This window comes from Cervus canadensis, chromosome 23, assembly GCF_019320065.1.
Source record: "Cervus canadensis isolate Bull #8, Minnesota chromosome 23, ASM1932006v1, whole genome shotgun sequence".
Taxonomy (NCBI): Eukaryota; Metazoa; Chordata; class Mammalia; order Artiodactyla; family Cervidae; genus Cervus; species Cervus canadensis.
Genome location: NC_057408.1, coordinates 6,510,833 through 6,523,173, shown reverse-complemented (window position 1 = coordinate 6,523,173; position 12,341 = coordinate 6,510,833). Strand labels below are relative to the sequence as shown.

Sequence of the window (12,341 nt, the reverse complement as noted above, 5' to 3'; positions counted from 1 at the left end):
CTTTCCCAGCATCAGGGTCTTTTTCCAAAGAGTCAGTTCTTTACATCAGGTGGCCAAAGTGCAAAGACCTTTAGTGGTCTTTTAATCCAAACTTTAAGAATCTCCCTCTTGAAATGTGGTCACTCTGCCTGTTTGAATAACTCCTACTGCTCTAATAGCAACCAAAATCCATTGTTTTCCAACTCTCCTTGCTGGAAAAAATTTTCTTGAGTCAAAGTCTCAAGGAGAGAGTTTCTTGTATCTGTCTCCAATCTCTCTTAACAGCCTCTGTACTGGCATGGAATAAGCCTAACCTCTTTATTGCATGGCAGGTTTTCAAGGGGCCTTTGAAAATCATTGCTTAACATCTCATTTATATGGACCTTTGCTGATAAAGGTCTGTATAGCCAAAGCTATAGTTTCTCCTGTAGTCATGTATGGATGTGTTAGACCATAAAGAAGGGTGAGTGACGAAAAATTGATGCTTTCGAACTGTGGTGTTGGAGAAGACTGTTGAGAGTCCCTTGGACTGCAAGGAGATCAAATCAGTCCATTCCTCAATATTCATTCACTAGAAGGACTGATGCTGAAGCTAAAGCTCCAGTACTTTGGCCCCCTAATACGAAGAGCTGACTCACTGGAAAAGACTCTGATGCTGGGAAAGGTTGAAGGCAGGAGGAGAAGGGGATGACAGAGGAGGAGATGGTTGGATGGCATCACCGACTCAATGGAAATGTGTTTGAACAAGCTCCAGGAGGTGGTGAAGGACAGGGAAACCTGGTGTGCCACAGTCCATGGGGTCACAAAGAGTCAAACACAACTGAGCGACTGAATAAGCAAATGTCTCATTTCCCTTCAGTTCTATAATGTGCCAACATACAGCTTAAATATAGCCTTAGGAATGCAAATATAGCATGATAAGGTACAATTAGAGTACTTCATGCAAGTTCACCCCATGCATGCTTTTATCTGGGGTATGCCACTCTTTTAAAATCCTGAGCTTGATTTGTCTGAAACAGAGGAACAGACCTTTTCTAGAGATAAATCTAGTCTTACTCCACATACTAATTAAAAACTGTCCCGAATACGTGCATCTATACATGTGATAAAATTTCATAGAACCACACGCACACACACACACACACACAAATGAGTGAATATAGAAACTGGAGAAATATAAAGCATAGTCCAGAAAGAACCTAAGCCCACCCTCACTTGGTATTCCTGGTACACCATTAGCTCACACTGGGCTGTGTCACTGCTGTGATGTTATTTACGTGAGTATCTAGTATCTCAGCCTTTCCCACCTGTCCCTATGGACTTGAACTTTAGAAAGATTACTAATCTTTGATTTATCTCATTTACATTTGTTGTGTTGGTTTTAAACTCATTGTTCTTGCCTGTCAAGATCTTCTTGGATCTTTATTTTTGTTATCCAGGAAATTAAATATCCCATCTTGACCTTTCTTCTGTCTGAAATATGAGAATTATGTCTTCATCAAGGCCAAGGGAATCCAGGCTGACATGGGTCCATTAGTCATCACGTGTCATGTATATTCATTCAGTAAACTATAAAGGCACTTTGATGTATACACCATCCAACTCTCATTTTTCCACTTTGTTCATAAGGATATGATGGCAAATTTCATAAAATATGGGTGCAGTCCTTATTAGAGGGGTTTTGTGGAATTTCCCTAACCTACTGATATAGAAGCCTCATTTATATTTTAAAAATCATGAGCTCAGAGACCATAAAAGAACAATAAACTTGACCAGATTTTTTTTTTAATCACTGAGACAAAACAAAAAGCCATTAAGCAAAGTTAGAGGACAAATCAAAAACTGGAAAAATATTTGCAACATCTGATGAACAAAGGGTAATTTAATATACAAATATCATTCAAATCAGTAATAAAAGGTTAGGCAATATGTTAAAAAAAGGAACAAAGACCTTGAGAAGGAGTTCATTAAAAGAAAAAATATAAATGGCGAACAGAATTTTGAAACAATGCCTAAGTTCCATTGTTGTTGTTCAATTGCTAAGTCGTGTTCGACTTTTTTGACCCCACAGGCTCCTCTGTCCTTCACTATCTCCCAGAGTTTGCTCAAATTCATGTCCATTGAGTCAGTGATGCTATCTAACCATCTCATCCTCTGCCGCCCTCTTCTCCTTTTGCCTTCAGCCTTTCCCAGCATCAGGGTCTTTTCCAATGAGTCAGCTCTTCGCATCAGGTGGCTGAAGTATTGAAGCTTCAGCTTCAGCATCAATCCTTCCAATTTGAATCTAAGAGCCAGACAAGACACAACTGAGTGACTTTCCCTTTCACCAGTAACAAATTACTACACACTCACTTTCACTTTCACTTAGAGGCTTGAAAACACACATTTATTAGCTTATAGTTTTGAAAGTCGGACTTTAAAATCAGGGCTGTACTCCTTCTAGAAGCTTCAGGGGAAATTAGTTTCCGTGCATTTTCCAGTGTCTAGAGGCCTCCCACATTTCTTTGTTCATGGCTCCCTCCTCACATCACTCTGACCCCTGCTTCCCTCACCATATCAACTCAATGTCTGCTTCTCAACTTCCAGCCTCCCTCTTGGAAGGACCTTGACAATGACTTTGGGCTTACCTGGAGGATTCAAGTGATGCTCCCCATCTCACAATCACTAAATAAATCACATCTATAAAGTTTTTTTATGCCAAAATTAACATATTCACGAGGCCTAGGACTAGAACTATAGATAGTAGGACTATAAAGAAAGCTGAGCGCCGAAGAATTGATGCTTTTGAACTGTGGTGTTGGAGAAGACTCTTGAGAGTCCCTTGGACTGCAAGGAGATCCAACCAGTCCGTCCCAAAGGAGATCAGTCCTGGGTGTTCACTGGAAGAACTGGTGTTCAAGCTGAAACTCCAATACTTTGGTCACCTGATGCAAAGAGCTGACTCATTTGAAAAGACCCTGATGCTGGGAAAGATTGAGGGCAGGAGGAGACGGAGATGACAGAGGATGAGATGGTTGGATGGCATCACCGACTCAATGGACATGAGCTTGGGTGAACTCCAAGAGATGGTGATGGACACGGAGGCCCGGCATGCTGCGGTTCATGGGGTCGCAAAGAGTCAGACATGACTGAGTGACTGAACTGAACTGAACTGAGGGCTAGAATATGGACATCTTTGGGGGGCCATTATTTAGCCTGCACAAGGCCCCAGAGTGAAACGCTCTAACTCAGGAGATATAAGTGCCCCTTTGGTAAGCAGAGTAAAGACTCAGTGAAAGGATAACAGAAAATAATTTTCTAGTTGAAGAGATTCCACATGTATGTGTACACACACCCTCAACTGTGGCTCAGAGAGGTTAAATGACTTTCCTAATATCACACAGTTAGATAGTGCCAGACCTGAAACCCAGACATTTACTGATTGAAACAAGCTGGCAATTTAATATAGGCCATGTGCTCCCATATTCCAGGACAAGGTGTTAGATCATCATCCAGGCAGGACATATAGAGAGACTGAATAAAAACAAGTTCTGCTACAACCCAGCACAGAAGAATGCACTGGACATGTGACTTCCTCACATAGAGAGTATAGAAAGTGATGTACCTGGGTCACACAGGTCATGCACACACACGCTTAGGGTAAAGGCGTAGGGTTTTCCACCTGGGAAAGGTGAAACCTTTAAAGAATAACCCAAGAACTTGAGATGTGTTTCCTGTGGCTTGGGAGACATAGGGACTGGAATATAATTGGAATCCTACAAAGTCTGAAGGAGTGAGGCAGTGGTGAAGTCGCTCAGTCGTGTCCGACTCTTTGCAACCCCATGGACTGTAACGCACCAGACTCCTTCGTCCATGGACTTTTCCAGGCAAGAATACTGGAGTGGGTTGCCATTTCCTTCTCCAAAACTGAAGGATGTGGGCATCGATTCCACTACCTCTCGCATGCTAAGCGAGCACTCTACCATTGAAAGAAAGTGAAGTCGTTCAGTCATGTCCGACTTTTTGCAACACCATGAACTGTAGTCCACCAGGCTCCTCTGTCCATGGGATTCTCCAGACAAGAATACTGGAGTGGGTTGCCATTTCCTTCTCCAGGGGATCTCCCCGACCCAGGGATTGAACCCGGGTCTCCTGCATTGTAAGCAGACGCTTTACCATCTGAGCCACCAGGGAAGTCCGAGGTGGTGGAGATGGTGCAAACAGGACCCGCTGGAGACAATCTGTTGTTCTAGGGTTTGGCGGGGCAGGGAGGCACACACACTCTCATGCTCCTGAAGAGAAACATCAAACCAGGTCTTCAGGAGAGAGGTTCCTCTGTGGAGCTGCAAAAGGACCCCAACAGAGCACCTCCTCACCAGAACCCACGGGGCTGGTGCCTGAGGGAGAAAGGACTCAAAGAACAACAGAAATGTAGTGGCTTCAAACAACAAGCTGTGTTGTCTGACACTGTTTCTGAGGGTCAGGAAACCGGGAGAAGCTTAACTGGATGACTCTGGCTCAGAGTCTCTCACGAGGTTGGGATTCCGACATCGGCTGGGCTGCAGTCTCATCTGGTGCTTGACGAGGCAGGAGCGCCCACTTCTAACTCACTCATGAGGCTGTTGGGAAGAGGCCTCGGTTCCTCTCTGGCTGATAACTGAAAGCCCAACTTCCTCAGTAAACGGACGTTCACACAGGTGGCTTCCCAACATGACCACTCACTTCTCTCAGAGCTAATGAAATAGTAAAATAGAAGCCACAGTGTTTTTTATAACCTAACCTCAAAACACCATCACTCCTGCCATATTCTGTTGGTCGCAGAAACCAACCAGGGTACAAGGGAGGGGAAGAGGAGGTGCTACACAAGAGTGTCCTGTGAGGAGGTAGGGGTTGTTGGAGACCATCTTCGAGGCTGGCTACCCACACCTTATGAGAGGAAAAAACCTGCATTGGGAGCCTGACAGGATCATAGGACACCAGCTTCTAATGGCCACCATACAACCTCTCCTCCTTGCCACCCCGGAGGGGCCAGGATGGCAAACAAGCGGGGGAGCAGGAAGGCAGAGGAAGAAGCAGCTGACCACCTCCTGCTTCCACACCTTAGGTTTCATAAGGTGAGAGAGGCCCTGGCTTAGGGAGAAAAATGTTTAAACGGGACGAGAGTTTGTTGTCATTCAGTCGCTCAGTCATGTCCAACTCTTTGTGACCCCATGTACTGAAGCCTGCCAGGCTTCCCTGCCCTTCGCCATCTCCTGGAGTTTGCTCAAACTCATGTCCATCGAGTTGGTGATGCCATTCAACCATCTCATCCTCAACTCTCAGATGAGAGTTTAGGGTTTTGATATTACATTGACTGGGTCTCTGTACAGTTGCCTGGAGAAGCTCTCAAGGACAGAAGCTCTCAAAAGTAGACGGAAAAAGCTACATGGAATTCCAAGCTGCTTGGAATAAATCATCTTCCTCCTGGCACCCCACCAGGTCCAGCTCATTTAATAAACCAGTAACAATCAAACTCAAAGCCGTAAAACTCAGACTCAAGTGTCGGGATAGGTTCAGGCTTCTTTCCTCTTCACCGCACTATCCCATAGCAGCTGACCTGTGTCTTTCGGTCAGGTGATGGGGAGGGTGGGGGGAGGCTGGTGAGGGCTGGGTGGTGAGAGGGAAGAAACCCGTCTGGTTGCTGAGCTTCAAACTAAACATACACTTTGCTCGATGGAAGTGGTCACTAGTCTTCCTCTTTCCTTCAAACATACTTCCTGTTTCGAAAAGTTGGTTTCTGCTCCCAGGATTCCTTGGAATTCAATGACCAGCTGCTGCTAACCCACCGAGAGAAAGGACTAGAGAAATCCACCCTCTGGAATCTGAAGGTTTGGGCCTCTGATCCTCTCGGACCACATGGTACCTCCCTCCTCAGCATCACAAAAGTTTCATTCCAAGAGAACGTACATTTATGTTGTCTCGGGGGCTGTCCTCATCCATTTCCAGGTGAGCACTGACAGATGACCACTGCAAAAGCAGAGGAGATATGAATGGTGCCTTCACATACATCATTATGCATCTCTACAGGTATCAGAAATATTCCCAGTCTATAAGCAAAGTCAGGATCCCAAAGAAGCGACAGCTATGACAGTTCCAATAGGTGAGTTAGGTTCTAATGCTCCGCGCTCAGCTCTGTAGCAGATTTTGAGAAAGAGTACAGAAGATGGAGGAAACAAACACCGACCTTGAAAAATCTTATAAAATCCAATTGTGCAGACACGTGCAGAGTTATTATTTATTTAACAAATATTTACTGAGTAATACCATGCTGGTCACCCCACTAGACACTGGGATACCTTAAGGAATAAGGACAGGTTGCTTGACCTAAAGCAGCTCATGGGCTAGTAGAGAAGAAAAGAGAGTTAGGAGAGCGATTCAAGGGACTATCCTGGTGGTTAAGACTCCACACTTCCAGTGCAGGGGCGCAGGTTCAATCCCTGGTCAGGGAACGAAGATCCAGCATGCCACACAATCAGTATATATATATATATACATGGATATAAATATATGGCTATATGGATATGGATATAAATATATGGATATGGATATATGGATATATATATATGGATATAAATATATATATATATATGAACAAAGGAATCATTTACTTAAAAAGAGAGAGAGCACGATTCAATACACCAGGTCAGTGTCTGGTGAAAAGTAGATGTTCATTAAATTTTACTGTGTTCATGAGCTCAGTGAAGATGGGTGATTGCATAGAGATTCAGCAGAGCACATACGAGCGGCTTGGGGGTTCAGGAAGCCTTCCCAGAAAAGAAGGCACGGCACAGGTAATAGTAACTCCTTGTTATTAGAGAGTAAACTGTGGTATAAATGACCTGCTGTTGCTGCTAAGTCACTTCAGCCGTGTCTGACTCTATGCGACCCTATGGACAGCAGCCCACCAGGCACCTCTGTCCATGGGATTCCCCAGGCAAGAATACTGGAGAGCTAGCTTTGCCGTAATAACAACCCCCAAATCTCACAGGAGTAAATGTTCACCCGCGTTACATGCCTGCTCCTGCCGGGAGTGTCCCTGGCTCAGCTCCACGTGTCTTCACATCCCAGGATCCAGGTGAAGGAGCACAACCATCCCACACACGAGGCCCCCTTAGTGAGGAGGAGGGCTCAGAGCTTCTCTGGACACGGCACGCACTGTTCCCCCTCTCCACCTGCGTCCAGTGCATCACACGACCAGGTCCAACAGCGAGCACGTCCACTTCTCCCAGGAGGGCAGGGAAGGCACCACAGTCATGGGCGTCAGCGAGGACACACGCCCTCACGAAAGGAAGGGAAGACAGGATTACGGGGACTGTACTACAAGCTCCCAGCACGTGTTAGTCCACTCTAGCCGCCGCGACAAAACGCCTCAGCCTGGCTGGCCCAAACAGCAGAGCTTTGTTGTCTCGCCATTCTGGAGGCCAGAAATCTGAGATGCAGGCGGGGTGGTGTCTCCCGCCGCCTCTGTCCGCGACTTGCCCAGGCCAGCTTCTCACCGTGGCCTCACATGCTCTTCTTTCTGGGCACACGCCCCCTTGCTTCTCTCTTGGCGTCCAGATTTCCTCTTCTTATAAAGACACCAGTCAGACGGGATTCAATTTAACTTAATCACTTCTTCAAAGACCTTATCTTCACATACAGTTACATCCTGAGGTCCCGGGGCTTAGGGCTTCAACAGAAGAATTTGGACACAACGTACCCATCACCCACCGTAAGTACCACAGGGGTTCACAGAGCCTGAGAACACTGAGGCACCAGGAAAGGCCCCCAGAGGGGCCAACCAGGACCCGGGGCGGCAGCGGATGAGTGGAGAGGAAGGGACGTGATTGCAGGCTGGAGAAGCGACAGGACCAAGGGCCCAAGCAGAAGGAAGCAAGATGAGCTTGTGGGCTGATGAGGAAATGGAGCTTTTGAGAGGGGAGGGAAGCAGAAGCGTAAAAGCCCAGAAACTCTGAGCTCTGAGTGGGCAGCCCAGTGGGGAAGGGTGAAGAATTACAAGAGAAGGGTGGCACGGTTGAACCTGCTAATTCGGGAAGATTCCTCTGGAACTGGTGCTGAGGATAAGGACAGAAGTTCACAGAGGGAGACATAAACATCTTCATCAACAAAGAAATCACGGCAGATATTTGCTCAGGGGAAAATAGGCAAACAAGATTTCAGAGCAGCAAAGTCTCTGGACCGCCCACCCCCCACCCCACCCCCCGCCAATCAGCCCAGGCTCTCCTCAGACCATTTAGGCATTTCTTCCTGTCTCATGCAGATGTGAATTCAAATTTAATGAATTTTGGCTCCCCCAGAGTTATGAAATAACTACAAAAATGTGACCCCAGAGGTCCAAATTCTGCATGATATCATTATTATTGTGGGATTTTATTAAAAGACAAAAATCATCTAAATCAGAAGGGAGAATTACAAGGGTTAATATTTGCACCACCCCCCCCCAAAAAAAAAACAGAAAAAATTGAATTATATTTTTTTGCACCGAACACTCCCAGCACCACCATCATCCTACCCTCTTGTTGATGAGCCATCTCTGTTTAATTTAAATTGAGAGCTGACTGGGGAAAGGAAAAAAAAAGGTCTAATTCTGTTCTCTGACAACGCCCGCTGCTCTCAATGGTGAACAATTGATGTTAAAAATAATGATGATAATAGTGATTATTCCTGCATGTCATGCTCAGTACGGGTCACATCTCCATCCAGAATGACATAATAAGCAGACACACAACCCCATACTGAAATTTGCAATCATCAGTAGAGCTGCTTGGACCCAGGAAAATGGAAGAGAACGTGGTCTCGTGTTGGGCTGCTCAAACCTGCGGAGTCATCACAAGTCCTGCCAAGAACTGCCTGCTGATGGCCTGGCAGGGAAGTGGGGAGAAGGGAGACAGCTGTCAGATTCCCATCCTGCGCCCCTCACAGTGGGCACCACGGAACAGGTGCCAGGCGGGCACGTAACAGAAGCACCCAGGACAATCCACTCTCCCCACGCAGTTGGAACAAGGCTGCTGGATGATGAGGAAAAGCTCCACCCATCCTCTTCAGGACAACAGCTGCCTTCTAAGCAGCAACATTTAATTCAATAGCTTCCAGTGTGGCTTTGCAAAGTGATTCCTCTGAGAATGGACCATTGCCGGAGGTGCATGGGGTGGCCATGCCTTTGCACGCTAGCTCCTGTTACAGTGTGGAGAGAAGGCTGGAAGAAAACGAATATTCAGAGCAGCGGAGGTGTCAGTAACATGAAACTGACTAGCCTGTGCCAAGAACCGCAGCAAGGTCAGAGCTAGCGCATTGGGCTTCCTGCCGGGGGAGTATCTAAAAACATCTCTGCAGCCTAGGTCAGAGGCAGTAGCCCCACTAAGGACACCTCTATATGCATGTTTCCACGTGCATGTGAATGTATCTCCACAAGCCCTCCAGGAAAGCAAGATGGCATCATAGCCAAGGAGATGCCCTCTGCAGCCAGGTGGGCTGAGTTCAAATCCTCGCTTGTGGTATATGAACTTGAGGGTGAAACTTTGCATTTATCTCTGTGGTTTGAACACCTGAATCTGCCCTTCTATAAGGTTGACCTGCATCTTAAACAGCCTTGTGGACTTGGGCAGAACACTTGACCTGTCTATAAGTAGATGATGCTGACCTAAGTTCTAAGTAAGATAATGTACACAGCCTACTTAGAACTGGGGTGTGAGAAGACCTCAAGAAGCAACAAAAATCTTGAATCTCCATTATGCTTCTTATCACCTCATATTCTAATTTTAAAACATGTTTCTATTTTGCCCATACTGTTCTTTTAAACAACAAAATGTGAGTTCCTCCAGTTCCCAGGGCTATACTTTGTCAGTGGATACATCCCAGGACCTAGCCTAGCAAGGCGCCTGGCTGACCAGAAGCAGATAATTGGTGAATGGATGAGGGGTCAAAGTCACTGGGGATGATGAGTCTGGGAAAAAAAGAAAGCAGACAGGAGGTAACGATTTGTTTCACAAACATAGAGGAAAGGCTCCTATTTGGAAGGGAGAGCCAGCGAATTCCGGGGCGCCTGGGGGAAAAAGAACAAGATTGGAGGTGGAGTGTTACAAGGAAATTAACATGAGATCCAAATACGAAAGGACGTTGTTATGATCCCACAGGTGGAGGGGCGGGGGAGGAGCCTCCGCCTTCGGGGGAGCGAGGGGGTCTGCCTTGAACATACGCCTCATCAGGTCTAGGAGGGAGACACAGAGGCAGCCCCTCGCTGGATTTAATGAGTCAGTCACAGAGCAGCCGCAGGAGACCTGTGGCGTCACGGTTGTAGAGTGAAGCAAAAACAGATGGTGCCTTCTACCTTTTCCCTCCGAAATTCCAAACTCACACACAAAGAAAAGCTCTGCGAAGGGTTCCCTCCCGGTTTCACTGTAATGATTTTAAAAAGATGTCCTCACGTGGGAAAGGAGCCGCAGAGCCAAAGATGGGCTGGCGCGGAGGGAGAGCGGCATGGACGTGCCAAAGCATCAGAAAGGCTCTCCAAGGAGACGAGGCCTTGGGAAAGCCTCGCCCCCACCCGCTCCAGCCCCGTGTCTGCCAAGGCCAGTCTCCCGGGTCTGCCAAGACAGTGCCACTCCCACGGGCTGGGGCCACCCCCGGAGCCAGAGGATGCCAGCCGTGAAGGACATTCGCCCAGACAGAACCGTGATAGTCCTGCAATTCTGGACGCCTTCATCCTCAATTAGCCTCGCGGGCTCCGGGGCCGAGCCCAGCTCCACCAGCCTCCAGGGCTGGGTGCTCACAGCCGAGGCAGCAGAGACACGGACTCGGGGGAGGGGCGGAGGGGGTGGGGCTGGCCTCCCCCGGGTCCCCGCAGGCGGCTTGCAGCCCTCGCTCTCACGCGCTGGCTCTGATCGACCGACCTCGGAGCAGGCAGCCTTCTCGGCTACCACGGGGTGCTAATTATAGCCAGGCCCATCCCTGCACTTCCTCTCTCAGAGGCCGGAGCCGGCTGCGCGCGGCGTCGCTGCACCTGTGCTGGTTACAGCGGTTTCCGGTGCCGCGCGGCGCGGAGCTGGTTAAAAGTCAGCGGTGCCCTGGGCTCCTCTCACAGGGCTGCCCCCCCCCCCCCGGGTCCGCTTCCCCTTCCCCCTCGGGCTGTCCTCTCTCCCTTTCTGCTTTCTTCCCCGGTCCCACACTCCTTTTTCCACTCTTCCCCTCCTACAAAGTTCTGTCTCCCTTCCCTTCACCCCACACCTGGAAGCATCAGCGCTGGTTGTTACATTTTACAGTAGGAGGCAGCTGACCTCTACTCCCAGGATCGTGTTTTGTTTCAAGAAAGAGATTACGCACCTGGTGTGTGCCCCAGACACTGTGCACGTCTACACAGGGTGTGTGTCTGTGTGTGTGTGTGTGTGTGGCTGTCCCCAAACTCTGCTAAAGGGGCATGGTCCCCTTTAAATTTCACTTCCCCCCAGTCACGTTTACTCTCGGGTCCAGAACCCTTCAAAATGGACCATACCTCTTTTCTCCTGCCTTCCAGAACAGCCTCTCAAAGCACAGCTCGCAAATCCCGCCCTTTCCCCTTCTCAGAGGCTGTGCGCCTACAGTTAGCAGCTCTCCCTCCTGAATCTTCAGTCTCTTCTTGATTCTTCCTGTCAACCGAAGAACATGCCTTAGGGTTTTTTTTTCTTCACCGAACAAAGCAGAACACCCGGAACCGACAGCTGCCTTGAGCTTCCAGCCCCCATCGCTGCTACACGTCACAGAAAACCCAAGAGAGCCGTCTACACTGGCTCCGTTTCCTCACCTCCCACTGGCCCATCCACCCATTCCTTTGGGATTTCCGCACCTTTCACTTCATTGCAACAGCCTGGACCACATCCCAAGCGATCCCCACAATGCCAATTCCGGTGGCCCCTTCTCTGCCCTCATCTTTCTCAGTTCTCTCAGCAGTAGTTCACTGCTGCAGATGGACCATGTGATATTGCAGATCTGCATCTGTTAGATGCAGATGTTCACTTCTCCCACCGGAAACTCTTTTCTCTTAAATTCCATGAGCACACATGTCAGGCTCCTTGTCTACCCAGTTGCCAAATACATAAACCTCTCACAGCCCAGTCCCATAATTCTTCTCTTTCTCTTTTAAGGGGATCTCATCTGTTCTCATGTTTTTAAGTACATTTTATACCAACTTTTGAATGTATATCTATAACTCCAATCTTGTCCATATCCAATAGGCATCTCAGAAGTATCACATCTAAATTGTGATTGTCGAAACTCCTTTCTAAGTCTCTTCCTCCACCAGGGCCCACCCTATCAGGAAATTGCAGCTCCACTCACCCTGTTACTTGAAGCACCAACCTCTGCCTTCTTTT

General features: G+C 47.9%; 1 long non-coding RNA gene across 2 annotated transcripts; it reads right to left on the bottom strand.

The window, feature by feature from the left end:
- Window positions 1-2,229: 2,229 nt before the first annotated feature.
- LOC122425684 lies at window positions 2,230-11,905 on the bottom strand. Of its 2 annotated transcripts, XR_006264965.1 has the most exons (4): window positions 11,816-11,905; window positions 11,486-11,618; window positions 5,905-5,964; window positions 2,230-2,263 (listed from the first exon to the last, which is right to left on the bottom strand). It is a non-coding gene; the product is annotated as an uncharacterized LOC122425684 (long non-coding RNA). The 2 variants fall into 2 exon arrangements; XR_006264964.1 differs by lacking the exon at window positions 2,230-2,263 and having other exon boundaries at window positions 4,399-5,964.
- Between the last annotated feature and the right edge of the window lie 436 nt (window positions 11,906-12,341).